Below are 9,564 nucleotides of genomic sequence, written 5' to 3'. Positions count from 1 at the left end.
TAAGAGATATATATATCTCTCTTAAGGATATCCTTAAGAGAGATATATATATATGGATATTTATATATATAAAATGTATGTTATATAGGGTCTTTTGGCTTTGGTTCTGGGTACTTTCAGCAGCAAAGAGTCTCCGTAAGTTTTAGTTACAGATAGCCTTTTGTGATGTTTTTTTCCAATACTGATTCCAGTTGTGATGTATGGGACATGTGGGCAGGCTCATAGCCTCTAGTGGGGCTAGGGCGACAGAAGTCTCAGGAAGCTTATCTCATTCCCTAGTGCTGTGCACTTGTGTCAGCAGATTTTCTACTGTGTTGTGCCATTCAACCTCCAGGCCAGTAGGTGGTACTTATAGGTAAGATTTGGCTGCAGCTAATGCAGATTGGTACATATATTACCCTGTTTACTGGGAGAAACTCTCTATTGCCTTAGGAAGAGGGCTGATTTTTCTCAGATGAACACTGCTTTCCCACCTTCTCCTCCCTGGGTTCTGAAGTGTCCTTTGCTCTTCTGGTAAATTCTCATTTTCCTTCTTTTTTTTTTGAGACGGAGTCTCGCTCTGTCGCGAGACTGGAATGCAGTGGCGCGATCTCGGCTCACTGCAAGCTCTGCCTCCCGGGTTCACGCCATTCTCCTGCCTCAGCCTCTCCGAGTAGCTGGGACCACAGGCGCCCGCCACCACGCCTGGCTAATTTTTTGTATTTTTAGTAGAGACGGGGTTTCACCGTGGTCTCAATCTCCTGACCTCGTGATCCACACGCCTCGGCCTCCCAAAGTGCTGGGATTACAAGCGTGAGCCACCGCGCCCGGCCTCATTTTCCTTCTTGAATTAAAGCTCACAGGCTTGATCTTTACGTAGTATTTTGCTATTTCCAAGTGGTTGAAACTTGATAAAAGCCTCTAATCTATCATCTTGTTAAAAACAAATGAATAAACAAATAAAAAACACAAAAATATCCCACATTTGTTATTTTCTATTTTTGTGTGTGTGTGTGCTTCAGAATCTGTATTTATTCAAGGATAATAAATACGAAATACACTTGATTGGAGACACTGGGAAATTTACAGACTGAGAGAGTAGCTGGCCAATGAAAGGCAGTCCTGCCAATTCATAAGATGATAAAGCATAAAAAATTGACTATGAGCCTGTCAAGGCAGCAAAGGCTTGATGAACTAATATTTTAAAGAGAAACAAACAAACATATATACAAGTATGTTGTGCATTCTTTGCTTCTCTTATATGCCAATCATTTCTGTATCCATAGTCTTCCCAGAAATGGTGGCTAAGAAATATAAGAAAATGTAATGGAATTTTTGGAAGTCTCACCTTGCTGGGGAGAAGAATAATTGAGTTCAAGAACATCTGAAAAGCAGAGGCAGTGGTAAACACCATATATTCTCCGTTGAGATTCTTTAAGGATTGCATGCTACTAGTGAAGGCCAATCAGAAAAAGAATCAGTCTTTAAAAATTGAAACACGTTGAGGGCTGAGTCTCTGACAGAATTGAGATCGGCCTGCTATTATATGTGCCTATTAAAGCATGGGGTTAATCTCATAGTTTTTTTTCTTCTTTTAAAAACCTCTGCTTCAGTCTACTGATCTTTTTCTATTCAACTAATACTCTGCTCACCTGTGTAAAATATTCTGTAATTCATTTCAATCACTTTATTTTTAATATCTAGGATTTTGAAGACTGATTTGATTTATTTTTTTTGATATAACTCCCTGTTCTCTGGCATAGTTTATATACTATCTTCTATTTCTACTGAAAATGTTTATCAAAGCTATTTTAAAGTCCATATCTGATAACTCTTTAAGATCTGGGTCTTATACAACTCTGCTTATGTTATCTAATTTGTAGGTACTGATTGTTGATAACTTTTTAATGGAATGCCCAGAAATTTTCTATGAGAAATTATAGAGGTAGTAGAGGATATTTTTTCTTAAGGTTATTTTCTATTTTTTTAAATGCCCATCCTATCTGATGTGAGGTGATATCTCACTATTGTTTTCAGTTTCATCTCCTTGTTGATTAGTGATATTGAGAATCTTTTCATATACATGTTGCCACTTGTATGTCTTCTTTGAAGAAATGTCCGTATACTTATTTTGTATATTTTTAATTGAGTTGTATGGTTTTCTTGTATATTTTGGATATTAACCACTTCTACGGTTTAGAAATATCTTCTCTTATTCTGTAGGTTGCCTTTTCACTCTGTTAGTTGTTTCCTTTGATGCACATAAACTTTTAGATTGACATATTCCAAATTATCTATTTTTGTGTTTGTTGCTTGTGGTTTTGATGTTACATCCAACTATTTGATGCCAATATAGTGTTATAAAGATTTGCCTTCATGTTTTCTTCTAGAAGTTTTATGGCTTTAGGTCTTATGTCTTTAATCCAATTAGACTTGATTTTTGGGTACAGCATAGGATAAAATTCCATTTTCATTTTTGCATGTAGATGTTCAACTTTACCAAATCTATTTATAGAAAAGACTATCCTTTGCCCATTGTGTATTCTTGGTATCTTTGTTGAAGATCATTTGACTATACATGGGTGGGTTTATTTCTGGGCTCTCTATTCTATTTGATTGGATTACATGTCTATCTTTATGCCAGTACTATACTATTGATTACTATAGTCTTGTCATATGTGTTGAATTTCAGAAGTGTGGGGCATCCAGGATTGTTCTTTCTCGAGATTGTTTTGGTTCTATGGGATTCTTTGTTTCCGTATTAAATTTAGTATTTTTTTTTCTATTTGTGAAAAAAAAAGTCATTGAGATTTTGATAGGGGTTGCACTGACATTGTAAATTGCTTTATGTAATAAGAACATTTTAGCAATATTAAGTCTTCCAAGCCACAAACACAGTATGTCTTTCCATTTACTTATGTCTTCTTTATTCTTTGAACAATGTTTTGTAATTTTCAATATGCAAGCTTTTCACATCCCTGGATAAGTTTATCCTTAATTACTTCTTTTTCGATGCTAATGTAAATAGGACTACTTTTTAAATTTCCCTTTTAGATTTTTTTTTGTTGCAAGAAATACAACTGATATTTGTATGTTGATTTTGTATCCTGAAAGTTTACTGGATTTGTTTATTATTTCTAACAGGATTTTAAAAAGTCTTTAGAGTTTTCTATATATGAGATCATGTCATCTGCAAACGGGCTTAAGTTTGGGGGCACATATGCAGGTTTGTTATATGGGTAAGTTGCATGTTGCAGGGGTTGGTGTACATGCAACTTACCCATCATATAACTATGCTAATAAGCATAGTTGTGATAGATAGTTTTTTTTTATCCTCTACCCTCAAATAGGCCCCAGTGTATATTATTCCCTTCTTTGTGTCCATATGTGCCCAATGTTTAGCTCCCACTTACAAGTGAGAACATGCTGTATTTGGTTATCTGTTCCTGCATTAATTGGCTTAGGAAAATGGCTTGCAGCTGCATCCATGTTGCTAAAAACAAAAGGCATGATGGTATTCTTTTTTTTGATGGATAGTGTTCCATACTGTATAGGTACCACATGTACCACATTTTCTTTATCAAATCACTGTTGGGCATCTAGGTTGATTCCATGTATTAGTCATTGAGAACAATGCTGCAATGAGCATACACCTGCATGTGTCTTTATGGTATAACAATTTATTTACCTTTGGGCATATATCCAATAATGCATTTTCTGGGTCAGATGGTAGTTCTGTATTAAGTTCTTTGAGAAGTCTTCAAAATGCTTCCCATGATGGCTGAAATAATTTAGACTCTACCAAGCAGTATATAACCATTCCCTTTTCTTTTCAACGTTGCGGACATATATTAATTTTTGACTATGTTATAGTTGCCATTCTGACTGAGGTGAGATACTATCTCATTGTGGTTTTGATTTGCATCTCTCTAATGATTAGTAATGCTGAGCACTCATAATGCTTTTTGGCCACATGTGTCTTCTCTTGGGAGGTGTCTGTTCATGTCCTTTTTTCTGTTTATAAAGGGGTTGTTTGCTGCTTGTAAATTTGTTAAAGTTCCTTATAGATTCTGGATATTAGACCTTTGTCAGATGCATAGTTTGCAAAATATTTTCTCCCATTCTGTAAGTTGTCTGTTTACTCTGTTGATAGTTTATTTTGATGTGCAGAAACTCTTTATTTAGGTAACATTGGTCAATTTTCTTTCCTGTTGCAATTTTGTTTAGTATCTTCATCATAAAATTTTTGCCAGGTTCTATGTTCAGAATGGAATTTCTTAATTCCATATTCATATGGTTAGGCTCTGTGTCCCCACCCAAATCTCATCTTGAATTATAATCCCCATAATTCCCACATGTCAAGGGTGGTACCTGGTGGAAGGTGATTGCAATGATCATAGAGGCAATTTCCCCCATGCTGTTCTCATGATAGTGAGTGAGTTCTCATGGGATCTAATGGTTTCATAAGCATTTGAGAATTCCTCCTACATGTGCTCTCTCTCTCTCTTTTTCACCTGTGCCATGTAAGACGTACCTCTTCCCCTTCCACTATGATTGTAAATTTCCTGAGGCCTTCCCAGCCATGTGGAATGAGTCTATTAAACCTCGTTCCTTTATAAATTACCTAGTCTTGGGTATTTATTTATAGCAATGTAAAAACAAAATAATACAGTTGTCTTCAAGAGTTTTTAGTTTTAACTTTTAGTCTTTAATCTATCTTGAGTTAATTATTGTATATAGTATAAGGAAGAGGTCCAGTTTCAATCTTTTGCATATGACTAGCCAGTTATCCCAGCACCATTTATTAAATAGAGAGTCTTTTCTCCATTGCTTTTTTTTGTCAGGTATGTCAAAGATCAGACAGTTGTAGGTGTGCAGCATTATTTCTAGGTTCTCTAGTCTATTCTATTGGTCTATGTGTCTGTTCTTGTGCTAGTACCATGCTGTTTTGGTTTCTGTATCTTTTTATTATAGTTTGAAATCAGGTAATGTGATGGTTTAGCTTTGTTCTATTTGCGTAGAATTGCTTTGACTATTCAGGCTCTTTTGTGGTTCTATATGCATTTTAGAATTTTGTGAAAAATGTCATCAGTATTGTTGTAGGTATAGCATTGAATCTGTACATTGCTTTGGGAAGCATGGCCATTTTAATGATACTGATTCTTTTTATCTATGAGAATGAAATGTGTTTCCATTTGTTTGTGTCATTCCTAATTTCTTCAGCAGTGTTTTGTAATTCTCGTTATAGAACTTTTTCACCTACCTGGTTAGCTCTATTTCTGGTGTGTGTGTGTGTGCACACGCACGTGCTTCTTAGCTTGCATATTGTTGGTGTATGGAAATGCTTCTCATTTTTGTACACTGGTATCATGAACCTTTGCTGAATTTGTTTAAAAGATCTAGGAACTTTGGGCACAGACTATGGAGTTTTCTACATATAAAATTATATCATCTGTGAAGAGAGATAGTTCAACTACCTCTCTTCCTATTTGGATGCATTTTACTTCTTTGTTTAGCCTGATTACTCTGGCTGCAACTTCTGCTACTATGTTGAATAGGAGTGGTGAGAGTGAGCATTCTTGTCTTGTTCCAGTTCTCAAGGGGAATGCTTCCAGTTTTTGCCCATTCAGTATGATGTTGGCTGTGGGTTTGTCATAGATGCTTCTTATTTTGAGGTATATTTCTTTAACACCTACTTTGTTGAGGGTTCTTAACATGAAGTGATGTTGAATTTTATCAAAAGTTTTTCTGTATCTATTTAGATAATCATGTGGTTTTGTTTTTAGTTCTGTTTATGTGATTAATCACATTTATTGATTGGCATATCTGGAATCAACCTTGCATCCCAAGAATAAAGCCTACTTGATCATGGGGGATTACTTTTTGAATTACTGATGGAATCAGTTTGCTAGTATTTTGTTGAGCATTTTTCCATCTATGTTCATTAGGAATATTGACCTGAAGTTTTCTTTTTTCATTGTGCCTCTGCCAGGTTTTGGTATCAGAGTGATCCTAGCCTCATAGAATGAGTTAGGGAGGAAATCCTCCTGCTCTATTTTTTAGAATAATTTCAATAGAATTTATATCATGTCTTCCTTATTGTCTGGTAGAATTCAGCTGCAAATACATCTGGTCCAGATTTTCTCTGGTGGGTAGGCCTTTTGTTATGATTAAATTTCAGAACTTGTTATTTGTCAGTTAGGTGTTTCAGTTTCTTCCTGTTTCAATCTTGGGAGGTTGCATGTTTCTAGGATTTTATCCATTTCTTCTAAGTTTTCTAGTTTGTGTTCATTGAAGTGTTTGTAATAGTCTCCAAGGGTGTTTCCTATTTCTGCAGGGTCAGTGGCAATGTTTCGTTTGCCATTTCTAATTATATTTATTTATATTTCGATTATATCTAGAAAAACCTAAAGACTCCACCCGAAAAAAAAATTGTAGATGTGATGAATGAATTCAGTAAAGTTGCAGGATACAAAATCAGTGTAAAAAAATTAGTAATATTTCTATATTCAAATAATGATCTAGCCAACAAAGAAATCAAGAAGGCAACCCCATGTACAGTAGCTACGAAAAAGTAACAAAATACTTAGGAATAATTTTAACCAAGGAAGTGAAAGGCCTCTATAAGGAAAACCACAAAATACTGATGAAAGAAATTGAATATGACACAAACAAATGGAAAAAGATTTGATGCTCATGTTTTAGAATAATTAATATCAATAAAATGACCATGTTGCCTAAAGCAATCTATGGATTTAATGCAATCTTTGTCAAAATACCAACATCATTCTTCACAAAATCAGAAAAAATCCTGAAATTCATATGGAATCATAAAAAAGCCTGAATCATCAAAGCAGTTCTAAACAAAAATAATTACACTGGAGGCATCACCTTACCTGACTTCAAAATATGTGACAAGGCTATCTAGCCAAAACAGCATGTTATTGGTATAAGAATAGACAGAAAGACCAGTGGAGCAGAATAGAGAACCCACAAATAGAGCCACACATCGAGAGCCAACTGATTTTTGGAAAAGCTAACAAGAGCTTACACTGGGAAAAGGACACCCTCTTGAGTAAATGGTTCTGGGAAAATTTGAATAGTCACATGCAGAAGAATGAAACTGGACCTTGTCTCTCACCATATGCAAAAATCAATTCAAATGAATTAAAGACATACATTTAAGACCTGAAATTATAAAAATACTAGGAGAAAACAGGGAAAACTCTCCTGGACATTGTTCTAGGTAAATGTTTTATGATTAAGACCTCAAAAAGCACAGGCAACAAAAACAAAAACTGATAAATGGGACTATATTAAACTAAAAAGCATATAGACAACAGTCAATGGAGTGAAGAGACAGCCTCTTGAAAGGAATAAAATATTTGCGAACTATTCATTCAACACAGGACTAATATCCATCGTCTACAAGGAACTTAAACAACTCAACAGGAAAAAAAGTATGTAATACCATTATAAAGTTGGTGAGGGGAAGAATGCTGAATATGGGCCCCTGATGTCTTCTGGCTCAGAGTTGCTGGTGAAAAATCTGCTTTTAGCCTGATGGAGCTCCCTTTCATGCAACCTGTTCCTTCTCTCTGGCTGCCTTTAAAATTTTTTCTTCCATTTTGACCTTGGAGGGTTTGTTATCTGTGTGTCTTGAGGATGGTTATCTTGTACGGTATCTCGCAGGGATTCTCTGCATTTCCTAAATTTGAACATCAACCTCTCTAGTGAAGTTGAGGAAGTTTTCATGGACAATATCTTGAAATACGTTTTCAAAGTCCCTCTTTTTATAGGGATGCCAATGAGTAGTATGCTTGGGGTCTTTACATAACCCGTATTTCCTAGAGGCTTCATTTATTTTTTTATTTTTATTTTTATTTTTATTTTGTCTGAGTTGCTTCAAAGAGCCAGTTTTTTTTGTGTGAGCTCTGAGATTTTTAATCTTTGTCTATTTTGTTGTTAATACTTCTGATTATATTATGGAATTCTTATAGTGAGTTTTTCAACTCGATCAGATCAGTTTGGTTCTTTCTTATAATGAGTGTATTCCACTTCAGCTCTTATATTGTTTTATTGGGTTCCTTAGATTCCCTTGATTGGATTTCAACTTTCATCTAAATCTCAATGATCTTCATTCCTATTCATATTTCAAATTCTATATCTGTCATTTCAGCCTGGTTAAGAACTATTGTTGGGGAACTAGTGCAGTTGCTTGCAGGCAAGAAGATACTCTGGCTTTTTTAGTTCTTGAGTTCTTGTGTTGGTTCTTTCTCGTGTGTGGGCTGATGTTCCTTTAATCTTTGAGGTTGCTGTTCTTTGGATAGGGATTTTACTTTTATATTCTTTGATACCCTTGAGGGAGTGACTGTCATATAAAGTGGGTTCAGTCAACTGGCTTCATTTCAAGAAGATTTCAGAGGATAAGGCTCAGCTGAGTACCCCTAGGCTGTATGCTTTAACTTTGAGGGGTTAGTACCAGCCCAAAGCTTTGTTCTCTGGCCCCTCTGGGTTAAGTACCTGCTGAGCTGGAGTGGTCAAGGTGTTTCCACTCCATGTCAACAGTACTGTAATGGGAGATATCATCAAAAGTTCTTTGATGGGGTCAGGCAGCAGCATCCATATGCAAGTGTGCATTAGTGGTGGTGGTGACTTGGCAGGGTCCTCAAGCATCAACTGGGTAGGGCACCAACCAAGGCCAGGTAGCAGCATCTGTGAGTGTCAGTGCAAGAGTGGCAAAGGTGTTTGTGCCCATGCACTCACACCAACAGTGGCGGGTGTGGTGGGGTGCATGCTTGTGTGTACTAGTCAGGGCAGGGTGATAGGTCTGCTTGTGGATGCCAACACGATGGTGTTGGGGGACTGTAGGAGAGTGTGCTCTGGCAGAGCAGCAGGGACAATTTTATTTATTTTTTTGACATGCCCTTTTTTTCCCTATTGACTTCCTGTTGAATAAAAGTGGCTAGAGTGGCCATCTTCATCTTAGAAGGGCAGTTCTTCATCTTAGAAGAAAGGCTTTCAGAATTAATCTTGAGTTCGATGTTAGCTGTGGGCTTTTTATATATGGCCTTTATTACATTGAACTAGTTTATTTCTCCTCCTAGTTTGTTGAATGTTTTTATCATTAAAGGGTATTAAATTATGTTAAAATTTTTTTAGCATCTATTTATATCATTATGTGATTTTTAAAAATTCTTCATTAATATGGTATATCATGTTGATTTTTATATGTTGAACCATCCTTGCATCCCAGGGATAAATCTTACTTGATCAAGATGTGTGATCCTTTCAACATACTCTTAAATTCAGTTTGATATATTTTGTTGAGTATTTTTATGTCTTTTTTCATTAGAGATATTGACCTGTAATTTTCTTACAGTGACTTCGTCTGGCTTTGATATCAGGATGATTCTTGCTCTATCAAATTAGTTTGGAAGTGTTTTCTCCCTTTCAATTTTTTGAAAGGGTTTGGAAGAAAATAATTGGCATTAGTTTATTAAATATTTGTTAGAATTCACCAGTGAAGCTATCAGTTCTTGAGCTTCTCTTTGTTGGAGATTTTTTTGTTACTGATTCTATGTA

Source organism: Hylobates moloch, unplaced genomic scaffold (assembly GCF_009828535.3).
Source record: "Hylobates moloch isolate HMO894 unplaced genomic scaffold, HMol_V3 SCAFFOLD_1, whole genome shotgun sequence".
Lineage (NCBI taxonomy): Eukaryota > Metazoa > Chordata > Mammalia > Primates > Hylobatidae > Hylobates > Hylobates moloch.
Note: the sequence above shows the minus strand (reverse complement) of the source record.